Source organism: Anoplopoma fimbria, chromosome 21 (assembly GCF_027596085.1).
Source record: "Anoplopoma fimbria isolate UVic2021 breed Golden Eagle Sablefish chromosome 21, Afim_UVic_2022, whole genome shotgun sequence".
Classification (NCBI taxonomy): domain Eukaryota; kingdom Metazoa; phylum Chordata; class Actinopteri; order Perciformes; family Anoplopomatidae; genus Anoplopoma; species Anoplopoma fimbria.
The window spans coordinates 13,731,087-13,744,940 of NC_072469.1; positions in this window are offsets into that span (position 1 = coordinate 13,731,087).

Sequence of the window (13,854 nt, forward strand, 5' to 3'; positions counted from 1 at the left end):
CCTCTGTGAAACCAACCCAGGCTCTTATTAGCAAAAACCCCACCCACCTCCTCTCCGCTCACCTTCCCCAATTATCCCCAACATCTCACTCTGCGAAGAAACAACAACCCTGAAACAATTCAAAAGCTGCAGAGCCAAACATAACAACACTTCAACTCTTGAGTCCACAGCTTGATTGCGTGAACGAACACAAAATACTTGTGTGTGTGTGTGTGTGTGTGTGTGTGTGTGTGTGTGTGTGTGTGTGTGTGTGAACTGCATGACATCATTCAGCAGTTCCTCTGGGCAGGACTCCATCCAACTAAATAATCCAGGCCAGCTCCATAAAGCAGGGAGTGCCGCCACATTCCCCCAGCCGTGAAATATCAAGTGGTATTAAGTCACCGTAACTGTCAGCCTCCTTCCTCACGCTTCCTCCTGCACTCAAACTTGCAGAAGTACCAACACACAGATATGCGCAATTCATCTGTTTTAACATGATTCAGAAATATAAAGAAATATGCAAAGAACCACTATCTGTTTTCTCTTCCTGTTTGTGTGTCAGTATCAGATGTGCAGTGTGCACGCAGCAGGTGGCTCCACATTAACCTTCGGCCACAGTCTGAGCAGCGCAGCGCGGCAAAGCACAGGGCAGGGATCTGGTTTCGGGCCCCTCCATCCCTCTATCCCTCCATCCCTCCATCTCTGCATCCCAGCGGACTCCCATTATACATGACATCAGAGCCTCTCGACAGCCTTGCACAGCTGTGGCCAGAGCAGAGCTGAGCAACACCCAGGATCCACTCCACTTTGTATGTCCTCAAACAGACAAGGAGGCAACTGGGACTCTTGCTTAGCTGAGACATTCATACCCTCATTTTATTTTTCAAAGAACCAAATAGATACTTCTTAAGGAAAAAACTTAGAAACGTCGTAATTGTGCATCTTAATGGGTCGACAACTAGCGGCTTTGCTACGTTGGATGGTTTAATCCTACTGAGCCTTCCTGTGGAAATTCAGCAATCTGTCTACTACAAAATTACATTCCCATAAAGCTTAATTGCATTCTCATATTACATTTAGAGGGAAACGCGTTTTCTCCCAGATTACCGTCACAGTTTTGAACAAGCGGTTTACGTTGTGAATTGAAACAACACAAAACAGAAGTGCAACAAATGACTTGGGTATGTTTAGGCAACAAAATGACTTGATCGGGTTTAGTAAAACATCATGCATTGGCATACAATTGTGACCTAAGTTCAAGCTCCTAATGTAAATTGAAATAATGTTGACCTCTGTTTTCACCTGGGACACGAACATAGGCATACTCAAAGAAAGTCACCCCGCAAAGACTCCCATTGACTTTGATTAGAAAAGTATTTGCGATGCATCAATGCAAACGTAATTTGTGAGAAAATATGTTTCCCTTGAAACCTAATAGAATGCAATCCCCATTCAACAAGTTTCATAAAAGTTTGAAACAGCTTGTAAGATTTTGAAGAATGCAATAACTGTACATTAACAGTAAGTTCAATCAGTCACATCATTCTCAACTACTACTACTATTACTTTACTTGAATTTCTGGAATGTCTGTATTTCAGACTTTTTTTTCAATTTCTGTGTGAAACATTTGTATTTCAACACAGTGCTTCGTCTCATTTCTCCTGCATCTCTGTTTCTTTCACAACCACTGAGGAATGCTAACAGGTGTTGGCTCCACTTTCCATCCGCAAGAAGCGTAATGGGACAAAAGAACAACTGGCGAGAGCACCTGTTTTCTACCAGGCTGGGAAACTAGAGCCCAAATCACACTTGAGAGTGAAAAAAACAAAGCTCCACTATCCGCTGCCTTTTCTTTTGTCACAGCTGAAGATAAGCAGCATACAGTTTTCATCCAGTTAACCCCTTATGCTCCGTTTGACAGACGGCCTCTGAGTGGCGGCGAAGGAGGTTACAGTTGCAGTTCCCTCAGACGAGCTACACACCTCTCTGGGCTGCACTACAGAGACACCGTGTGGTGGCACATCACAGACCAGATCCCAGCAGGAACACCAAACATAACAGATACAATCATATAGATACATATTGGAAGAGATGTCCACTGTAGTGTGCCTGTTAAAATTAAGAGTTTGAAATTACTGCATGTGCACGTGTACTTGTATACATAAAACGATAGGTATACATTTAGTAATATATCCCAAATGGACTAGCTATACACAACGATTCAGGCCTGAAAGCTGCTAAAAGGTAACACAAAAACAGTACCAGTACACCCTACAGTCGAAAAGAGAAGAAGACTAAAGATGCAGTTTTGAACCAAAGGGTTGTCCCAGATTATTGTTTTGCATTTGGAAAAACTGGGGACACGACACACAGAGCAGGAACAAGATTCTAGAAAATATACACTAGAAAGATGTGTTGGAGAGCCAAGGGTGAAAGCTGTTCATAGATGTTCCTTTTGTTTTTAAAAAGAAAACTTTCATCAGCATTTGCCCAAATAATATTTCTCATAACTATTTTTATCTATTCTACTTTTAAATTGTATTTTTTGTGGTGTTTTTTTTTTTATTGTACTTTTTAATAATACTCCTTACAACTACAACTACTACTACTACTACTACTATTATTACTACTACTACTACTAATTATAACAATACTAATGCTACTACTACTACTACTACTACTATTATTACTACTACTACTACTAATTATAACAATACTAATGCTACTACTACTACTACTACTACTACTACTACTATAATAATAATAATAATAATAGTACAATTTAACTGGGGGGAAAAGCAATAACATTAAAGAAAAACTAAGATGCAGTGGCAATAAATCTGTAATAAATTGATAGGGTGCAGTGGAAAAAATGAAGGACAAAAATTGGACAGTGAAATATTATGAATCAAGAATTTTGCGACTAAAAGGGGACTGATGATAAAAATTGCATTTGTTGACTTTGAAAAAAAAACTAACTTGAGTGGAGATCACCTGAGAGGCATAAGGTCAGCCATTCCCCAGAGAGCTCTGCAGGAGACAGCTGTTACAGCTAGTCTGTCACACACACACACACACACACACACACACACACACACACACACACACACACACACACACACACACACACACACACACACACACACAGGAACTCATGACGGCTGGGTGGATCCTCTCCAGGGCCATAGGTGCTGTGGAGCCATATGGTCGTTCTGGGTCACCACCTCCACTCAGGGTTCAGAGGTGCCTCATTTCTCATTGACATTAGCTCATTCACATTTAACAGGATTTAACCACACACAGACACTGCTCCCATCCCACAGTATATACAGCCTGCTCTGATTTGACTATTCACCGTAACAATCAGTGACTTACTGTAGAGGAGTGCATGTCAGAAGGGCTTTCGTGAAGGCTCGAAAAAACCTCAGTTTCTGCCCTCCAGGAAATTTGACTTGCTGCAAAGCGAAAGGTAAAGTCTCCTAGAAGAGCGAGGCGAATAAGCCTCAGAAGCTAAAGCCTTTTTGTGTGAGTGTGTGTTCCTCCGTTAAGGTGTATGAGTGCGGCTCGCATGCTCAGAGGAACTGGCAGAACATGCCCCTCTGAGGTTAGACACGCTAGATGGAAAATAACCCTCAAACACCTCCAAAATAATTCAGCAGTCTCTCCGTCTTCTTCTTCTTCTCTTTTCCACACTATCTTTGATCTCTCCAACCAAAATCCTCTCCTGTTCCTAATTCATCTGCCTGTACCTGCCCCTTTTACGGCACCACCCTTGTGCAGACTCTGTCTCTTTTCACAGAAATTGGATTCAGAGGCTGCTTTATTCACAGAGGGATGACTTCAATGCCCGTCTCATTTTCTTTTCCCTTCTTCTTCATCTTTCCTCTCCTGGCAAATGCCATAGCGAGAGGAGAAAATGGTGAGAGAAGAGGATTGTACTTTCATCGGCTTGGCCCAGTGGTGCTGCTCCGGGCAGGCCTTACTGCTTTTTTTCTCTTTTCAGTCCTCCCTCTACATGTGAGGCCAGAGAATATTATAAGTTTTGTGAATAAGATTCTTGTAGCTAAAAAGGGCACATTTCAACTTTGTCTCTCCTCTTCCGGGAAAAGTAAAAAGAAACATGTTATATCAGACAAAAGCAGGGCTGTGATATGTTGCTCTGATACCTCTTGGGAGGGGTTCCCTGATTGGAGATGATTGAGTGGCACCCTCGGGGCTCGGCTTTGCATCTCCTGAAGTGGCCCCCATCTCCCTGCTCCTCACCTGAGTAAATGGCCTCTTGTCTGCTGCCAGCTCTTGATTACTACTCTTCATCCGAGTCGGTAAGGAGAATGGATGGAGGGCAAAGAAGAGGCAGAGGGTGCGTTTTTGGAGTAATTAAAAGCAGGAGATGCTGAGAGTCCTCATGACTGGCCTCCTTAAGCCAGGAGAACACACCGGATGCATCCGTGTTACTTTAGTAAATGAAATCTACAGCCAAAATATTAGTTAGCTGTTTTTAAACAGTGAAAACCAAAATAATACGCAACATTGAAAATAAAAAACTATGACAAAGGGTTTTACAATTTTCATTAACAGATAAAAAAATATGAATAAATGTATTACTGTTTTAATGTAGCTGTTCAGTGTAGTAGGTATCATTCCTGCTTAAACTATATCGTCTCCTAATGAGCAGAATCCTTCATCCAGTAATGTCATATGTTAGCTAACGTTGCAGATTCTTAGGAGGAAAAAGTAACAGTTTTATGGACCAAAGTCATCTATAATTGACCAAAATATAAACATTTAAGCTAACGGTATGTTGATATTGCTACGCTACCAGCATACCGTTAGCTTAAAAGGCTGTTAACGGTAGACCTATTCCAGACGGCAACCTCCGGTTCTCCTGAGTGAAGCCAATGCGAAAGGGCCTGAAAAACTTGCATTCTGGGGGCGACTCCTCTGGTTGTAAAAAGAGGTACCATGGTATAGAAGTCTATGAGAAAATGACTCTACTTCTCTCTTAATTTATTCCCTCAGTCAACATTGTAAACATGAGTTTATGGTCTCAATCTCTAGTATTAAGTCTTCTTCAATACAGCATGATTTTAATTTAGTAAATTATGGTCCCAGTAAAAAAGACCATAAAGGGTATACTTTAGGGGCGGGCTTACTGTGATTAACAGGTCGCTGCCCCTACCAGAGATGTATATGCCGTCTCTACATCACTCCTCCGCATTCCAAATATGGTAACTTTCGTTCATCAGATGTTAAAAAGCCACAATGTCAACGGCAGTATTCAAAGACGGCGAACTCAAGGCTTCATAACGGCCGTCCACTTAGCCAATGGGTGACGTCACACTTCATATATACATTACATTACATTACATTACAGTCATTTAGCAGACGCTTTTATCCAAAGCGACTTACAATCAGTAGTATATTACATATCATTCACCCATTCACACACTGATGACAGGCTACCATGCAAGGTGCCACCATCAGACTCTAACTAACATTCATGCAACATCCAGTCCACACCGATGGCAAGCCTTCGGGAGCAACTTGGGGTTAAGTGTCGAACCACCGATCCTCTGATTGGAGAACTACCTTGCTCTCCACTATGCCACAGCCGCCCACAGTCTTTGGCTTATGCCTGTCAGTGTTACATTATGCTGTGGATGTGGAGGTAAGATGAACATTACTTTCAGTCCGCCATCTTTCATGTCTGTATGCTATCCTCTCAATGTTTACTAAGAAATATTACTGTGTTATTCAATGTTTTAGCTTTTGGAAAAGTGCCTATGGTAACCAGACCCTCATACAATAATGCACAAAACACTGATGGGTTGAAGATTTAAATACTTATTGTACAATAATAAATGAGAGACAAATCTCATCACAAAACCCAGAGGTAAGGGGAAGAGGCATGTGCTATATTACAATAGACAAAAATGCATATTTTATAGTTTTCCACGAACATGATCTGATTTATGCAAAATACAGAATGTAACCTAAACACATGTTGTTTCAGCAGAGCATATGATTTCCATCTGACTTGTTTTTTAGTCTTCAGCAAACAACATGTGATTTCAATGTAACAGTTGTTTTCACAGGTTCCAGATGATGCAACGTGATCTCATCCCTACTCGTAAAATATTTTGCTGCTTGGGCAGAAAACCCCTCCGGCGTCATTATTGTCTTTCACGTAGTATCTGAATGCAGAAGGTTTGTGCGTTGACAACCTTCGTTAAACGGTAATGATTAAAGCTGTTACAAGAAGATAAAGTTACTGTGAGGAACTTGTTACTGGTAATGAAACAGTCTTAATTTAATAGTGATGTCTCTATATGATCCATGTAAGTAAACAAGACCGTCAGCTAAAAAATCACATTTCCATATAGTTATTCTCAATGCTTGTCAGCTTTGCCACCTGGTCCTATTGCACTCCAAATCAAATGAAATCATGCAGGTTCCCCAAAAACTCACAGTCTCAAGCTAAACCCAAGCTTAACTGTGAATTTAAGCTTGAAAGTTTGCGGTTTCAAAATAAAAGCCTGTAGTTCCTTTCCTTCCAGTTTGTATTTTGAACATTCCTAACAAATTTGATCGTTGATTTGTGACCGAAACGTCCAAGTCTTGAGAGATTACCCATGCAGGACAGTGGAATGTAGCGTGCCGTATAATGCCTATAAAGAAAGATCCCGCCAAGAGTGTGTGTACCAGACAGTCAGGTATAAAGAGGTAAAAAGGGTCTTTTCTGCAATACCTCTAACCAATGTAACTTAACACATTAAAGATTAGCTTTGAAGAAAAGAAAACACATTGATTGTGTTTTCACTGACAACAACAAGACTTTTTGTCGGCTAAAACTACGATAAACAAAAGACTAAAATGTGACTAAAACTAAATCAGGTGTCAAATGAACATGTATGTGTGTGATGAATGTTTTTGGGGATTCATGGTTAAAAGAAGAACACTTCAGTCCTCAAAGTCATTAAAACGCATGTTTTGGCCATCTGACAGCAGCTAAAATAAACCTACAGCCTTCATTTATCTCCACCAACACTCACTCAGCTCCCAACTTCCTCTCTCTTTTTCCTAATCACTCGTCGCGCTTGGTTCCAAACTCCTGTGGAGATAAGTTATGCAGCAGCTGCTACGTTTAAAGTCCGTAGTCTGTATTCGAAACAGGAAAATACAAAAAAAACAAGAAAGACAGCGCACACCTGGGCGGGCATCTCTCTTTGAGTACGGTTGAATGAGATCTGTGCTCTGTATAATGGATTCTTGGGCTACCTGTGTCTGCTGATAAACACCAGCAGACACAGGAAACGCAGTGGCGGCCGACCGTCAACTCCAACCTGCTCACAACGCCGGCCTCCATCTGTTGCCACTTTTGAAAAGAGCGTCTGAAAACAAGTTTGTGTAATTTGGCATGTTCTTTCAAATGGAAATAATCCGCCTGTTTCTCTTTCCGAAGGGGAGGCTCCCCTCTGTCATGGCTTTCAAGGTAAGATTAAGAGGACGTTTTTTTTGTGTTTTTTTTTTATCGCGCAGGGTTTAGCTCTCTCCTTCCTCTGGTGATTTCTTTGCTTTCCGTCTGGCTGTTTTGAAATACACAGAGGGCTTTTCTGAGCCGCTCTTTGCCCACTATCGGCCTGTGAGGAGGCAGCCGTGGACGTATGAACTGTTTAATCTAAAGAGAAATAAATGAATAAAATTAGATTACAAAGATGTGGCATGAAAATCAAAGAACTCCCTCACTATTTTTGCAACCAATTTTCTCTATGATGTGAACGAAGGGAAGCGTATCCGCTTTGAGTTTGTAGGTGGCATGGTTGAAAGGAATGGAAGCGTCACAGGTCATCACTATTGGGTAAATTCAGAGATATATTTTACATTTTAGTGTATATATACGCATAAATTGTTTGCCATTGCATTGCATTATCTCAGCCCCGGGCTAGCTTCTTGCATCAAATTTGCTACTGCCTCTAAAGCTCTTAATTTCAAGAGATGCCAAATTTTACAAGTTGCACCTTTAGAGCAATAAATGTTGACATGGAGACTTTTTTTCACCTCCTGGCTTGAGAACAGGACGAACAGATTGGAGCTCTAATGCGGCAGCCAACATGACCAGCAGTGCAAACAAGTGTGACTCAGATAGGACCATATGATAAACAGTCTGATCCCACTGATGAGTGAAGTGGAGGTCAAATTCTGTGTGTGTGTGTGTGTGTGTGTGTGTGTGTGTGTGTGTGTGTGTGTGTGTGTGTGTGTGTGTGTGTGTGTGTGTGTGTGTGTGTGTGTGTGTGTGTGTGTGTGTGCATGCATGAGTGTGTGCTTTAAAAGCTTGGTAAGGAAATGTTTCCATTGAACACGTAGGGACAGAAAGCGTCATGTCTGCAGTAAGTGAACATGGCTGTTTTGCATCCCATTAGAGGCCGTCAGTGCTGACGCCAACGTTAGCATTTTTTCCCCTGGAGCAGCCTAATACAACTGCAGCCTGCTTTAGTAAGAAAAAACATCACAAGGGTTTAGTGTTACAGCTGGATTCTGTGACCTGACTGAATCACAGCTGCCGCTGGCAAAGTTTAACTACATCATATTGTTTTGTATTCGTAGCTTTAGTCAAAAATGCTAAGCCTCAATGTGATTAATAGGATTGCAAATTTTGATAGCAGCCAAAGATGAGACATGTGGTCAGTGGTGTGGAACATGGGATGCCATGCAGAGTGCCCATGTACATGGTATGTGCCTGAGCCAGTTGTCCACCTGGACTTCCCGAACTAGAGACAATTTCACTGTACATTTGACTTTTGATAATTTAAATAACAACATCTGATATTACAAGTCTAATGCCCCAAGAAAATTCTCCCTTTTTCCGTTGCTACTACTCCTGTTGTTTTGCACACAAACGTTTGAATTAAGTAATTCGATTTTATAAAGTTGGGGGACTCAGAGATGGATTACGAAAAAGAAAAGTCAAAGTTGATGCTGTGGAGATTGACATATCCTGACTTCTAGTTCCTCGTATGGGTATGACTTCAAACAAAACGAAGCAAAACTGAATACCATTTTCATCACAAACTATCTACACAGGATGAATGTTTTTCATGCACGTCTTAACAGATAACATCATATCAATACAACTGTGAACACTGGGTGCAAAACTTCCTATCCACCTGCTCAACCTTTACAAATGTAACTGTGTCCAGAAGCGTATTCCTACACTTTAAGTCCATTTTCATCATATGGACTAACTAGACTGATAACCTACATTTGGCTTTACTGCAGAGGGTATTTACCGTTCTTGTAAACTTCAAGTCCCCAGGTTGTAACAATGGCTACAAACGGGTCATGTTAGAAATTAGTAGTCACTAAACCCAAGCTGAGATATCTGATGGTCACCCGACTAATTCCCTCAGACTTGACAAAGCCATAAAAGTCGTAAAAATTTATGCCATTTATTGCTACAATAGTGTAATTTCCAGTGTTTCACCCTCCTCTCTCATATCTGAACATTCCAGAAGTCAGGTGGTCAAATCAGCCGCCAACTGTATATTTGCCAATCCAAAGGGTTTGGAATGCAGGAGGCGCTCGCTGCCGATCACTCACATCAGCGAACTGCCAGCTGCTGACATTTAGCGGCAAACATCACAGCGTACAGCGTTCACACAAATGTAAACACAGAAGAAAGCGTTCACACTTAGAACAAACTCTCAGATCTAACACAGCCAGGTTCTCTGTGTGGGAGAACTACCTCTGTATCGAAACCACATCGCACGCTGAAACCACGATAAAACGCCAGAGAGACTGTGGCGGAACAACACACACTCACGCTACGCTTCTCAGAGGTTTGGAGGAGAACCCGGGCTCCAGCCTAACCCAGTGAGCCGGTTCTTGACATGCTGATGGAGCAGATGGGAAACGGCAACACCGGCTTCAAAGGTGAGACTGGATGTCCAAGAAGGGTGATTAAAGGTATGCTTGTTTCTTACGAGCTATAAAATGCAACTTTTCCAAATCAATTGCTGCATTAGACTGTAACAAGGGAAAATTCTAAAATATTTATTTAAGCAGGATATGCCTCTGGCCAAATAAAACACTTCCAGTCATCATTCTTGCCCTGATGTGACACCAGAGCGAGCATTTAGGGGCATGTTAAAAGGAGGTATTTCCGTAATATTACGGGGTATGGTTATGTGACGTGCTACATTTCCTTCTGTTTATTGAGGTACTGCTTAACTACATGAAACCTGACAAGAACAACATAGCTTTTTAATAACTTTCACTTTCTGATTGATGTTGGAACTGTAACACAAATATCCTGTCTCACCCCAAACAACTGGGATGGGACTGTGACCCACCTAAAAACCTGATAAAAAACACGTTCTTCATTTGCCAAACTATAAATCCTGATGTCCTCCCTATTACTTTTGTGCATAAAGATTCCACTCTTTGTGACTTTCCACAATACATTAAAAATTTACTTTGGTTGTTTATGGTTTATGATACTTGAAAAACTGATGATATTCCCATCAGCCACAGTTTTTTTGCTAGTTGGCTAACTTTAGCATGATTAAATGCTAAATAAAATGGTTAACACAGTGAACAATATGCTGTGCTATGCTAAACATCAGCACATTAGCATTGTCATTGCGAGAATGTAAGCATGCTGATGTTAGCATTTAGCAAAAATGTACAGTCTTGCCAAGCAGGTGGCATATTTTATTTTCGCCCCTGCCCCTTAAAGCATGAGCAAATAAACTTCCTTAAAAAAATGTTTTGTTGTATTTTTCATTACAGCCTGACAGCAATAAACAAATCAAATGTCAAATCAAAAAAGAGAGAAGAATCTGCTGAAAATGGCTTTAGCAAGACTAAAATAAATCCGTCCATTCAGGGCTGAATCAGGCCAAATGAAGCTGCTAGCTTGACAGTTAGCAACAATGTTGCCGACTTGGCAAATTTCTTGCTTAATTTAGTGATTCTGGGATATAGTGCTCCTAGCTTCTTTCTTTGGAAAACGGTTAGCAGCATTACTCGGATTTTCGTTGGGATCATTTTAAAAATCAAGCGCACTCTTTCTGTCTCTCAAGATCACCAACCCTATAAAACTAGGACAGACATCACTACTGTTGATCGGAGGATAATCAATATGATTTAAGCATGACTACTGATCGGAACCAGCCGACCAGGTGAGCAGGTTTAAAAGCTAAGATCCAGGATCTCACCCAAACTCCAAACAACAGTGAGAGCAGCTAGTTGGTACTGGTTTGTTTTGGTACAAGAATAGGCGACAATTGGCATTGGGATTTTCAGATTTTGGTTGATCTACCGCACAAGCTCCAGTGGTTCAGTGTGTTATAGTGGTGTATTTAGTCAGTCGTAAGGTTTATGCTACTTCCTGACATTGTGTACGTGACTGGACTTGACAGCAATGAATTGTGACATTTTGTTGCATACTACACACTGTGTCCAAGGCTAGCATTTGTGGTTGCGGCTTGTAAACTGCGTACGAAAGTCAGATCAATGACAGAGACACAGAGAATGAGACTAAACATGCAAATAAACCCCCGTATAAAATCTGAATCTTCTTGTTTTATTGATTTTCTTTGCAGTTTGGCTTTGTTTACCATCTGTTTCTTGGAAATCTACCGAGGCTTCACAAATGCTAGATGACCCAGCCTCAGGTTGAATGACAGATCATCAAGTTGAGTGACGGCAGTGGGTGGGCTTTTAACAGGTGGGCACATGCACGGAATATGTAAACAAGCTGTACACAGACACTCTCTGACTCTTTGCACACACACACACACACCAAGTCAATTGCATGCTCCTCACCTCTTTTACTCCTCACCTTCTGGACTCTGCAGGACAGTTGGATGGGAGCCTTCATCTTCATCTAGTAAACACACACTCTCAGTGTCAGGACAACATGCCTTTTCAAAGTCCACGCTGAGCCTGAATAAATGCTCACGGCCTTGTGAACCAACACTTGCAATGCCCCGCGGACAGATGCACGAGTGCATACACACACACACACACACGCGACCCCCACAGAGGAAGCAAGATTAGCTTTTTGCTGCTGCTGTAATTCAGTTATCCCTCGCCGCCGGAGGCCAAACGGCGGGCAGGGAGCAGGATTGTGCTGTGTCTGTACTTTGCGTGGCTGGCGGCTTGCTTATCCCTCTTGTGCACAGGTGAATGCATTTTCCCCTCTACGCCTCATCCCCCACTGTCTTCCCACAACCTCAGTACACCGTTTGTGTGCCACCCTCGCTGCTAAGCTGCCATCTCGAATCCACCATTGTGACAGGGAAAATTTATGACACGGGCTCCCCTCAGGAATTTTACCGTCGGCAAGGTGCATTTGCTCACGCCTCACCTCTGCTCCCAAGCAGTTGCTGAAACCATACGTCAAAGTTGGCAGAAGGGGAGGGGGGGGTTTGTGGGGCGACGCGGTGACAAGGCCCACAAACGTATAACAGCAAAGCAGCGGTGCCAGCGAGCACTTGGCGTGCCAGAGGCCCACGTCATTAATCTGCGGACCAAACGCATGCACACCATCCATGAGTCATGAGCGCACATATACGCACGCATGCACACAGTGGGAGGCAGCTTCCTGGAGCGGGTTGGCCCGCAATCCGGGGCTTTTTTCCCCTCCCTCCACCGAGGACCCCTTGCCAGGCCGGGCTCGGAAAGAGGTCACATTCTCCAAGGTGTGTCTAAACAGAGATGACATGTGGATGTGCTGGCACGAGCAGCGCTCTCGGCTCCCTACCGCCGCATCTCGCGACGCCTGCCAGAAAAGCAGCCGCAGTTGTTTTCTTTCCCCTCTCTTTTTTTCTCCTTCCCTTTTTCCCCCCCCGAAAAAAGAGCAGCTCCTTGCCAGAGAAAACGAGATCATTGTTTGTTTTAATGGTTGTTCCATACCTCAGGTTTACTCTGCCTTAAGAAATACCAATAAAGCAGAGAACGTGCTTGACAACTGGAATGATGCTTAATGTTAATTTGGGTACGCCATTGCTTCTATCGCCTGAGGAGTTCTTTCTGTCACTTTTCATTAAACAGTTTCTCTACCGACTGACATGTTTGTGGAAACGTATCCCCATGACTTATTCCCATCATAACATGACAGCGTAGTATTTACAGTATATGTATCATCAGATCTTTCTCTAATTACACCTTGGCAGACGGTTATGATAACAAATGCGTGAATTAGGAAAATGTGTAAAGAAAACACAAACTATTGTGGTTTCTTTTCATTTTTTAAAAATATAATCAGTGAGGTTGGATGTTGAATGTTGCCAAATCCCTGGTTCCTGCGAGCAGTATGATTTGCGAGTGACACCTTCCTGTGAAACAGGATGTCTCCATTTAGACTGACTCACAATGGAAGGTGAGCTGCTCATATTAAAGATGCCCTCCAGACATGTTTTAAAACATAAAAATAATCTGCTTTGAATTATAATTTGTCTGATGCGGTGCTGGTATGTGTGTGTGTACTCAAATAAGTTTCCAAACTACATTCATATAAGTTGCGCATAGGATCATGATTGGTTTCTAAATAAGTCGTGATGGTGCAACATGCTTGTCTTAAACTCATATATTAAATGCACCCCTTCAGCATATGAATGTGGGAACAGCTTTGAAAGGTCAAACATTAAAGTGAGGTAACAATACGCATAACACTTTTGAGTGGAGGGGGACTTTAAAGCTAAGATCATAGCAGTTTCTAGATTGTAATGCTTCCTCTCTCTGAAATGTATTTCTTTTGTAACTGATTAAACCAATGGCAATTTAAAGTCAGCGTGAAACTGAAAAATAATTTAAAGCTTTTCATTAATATTTGAATAGCAGCAAAAACAATTATGTGTTATCACCTT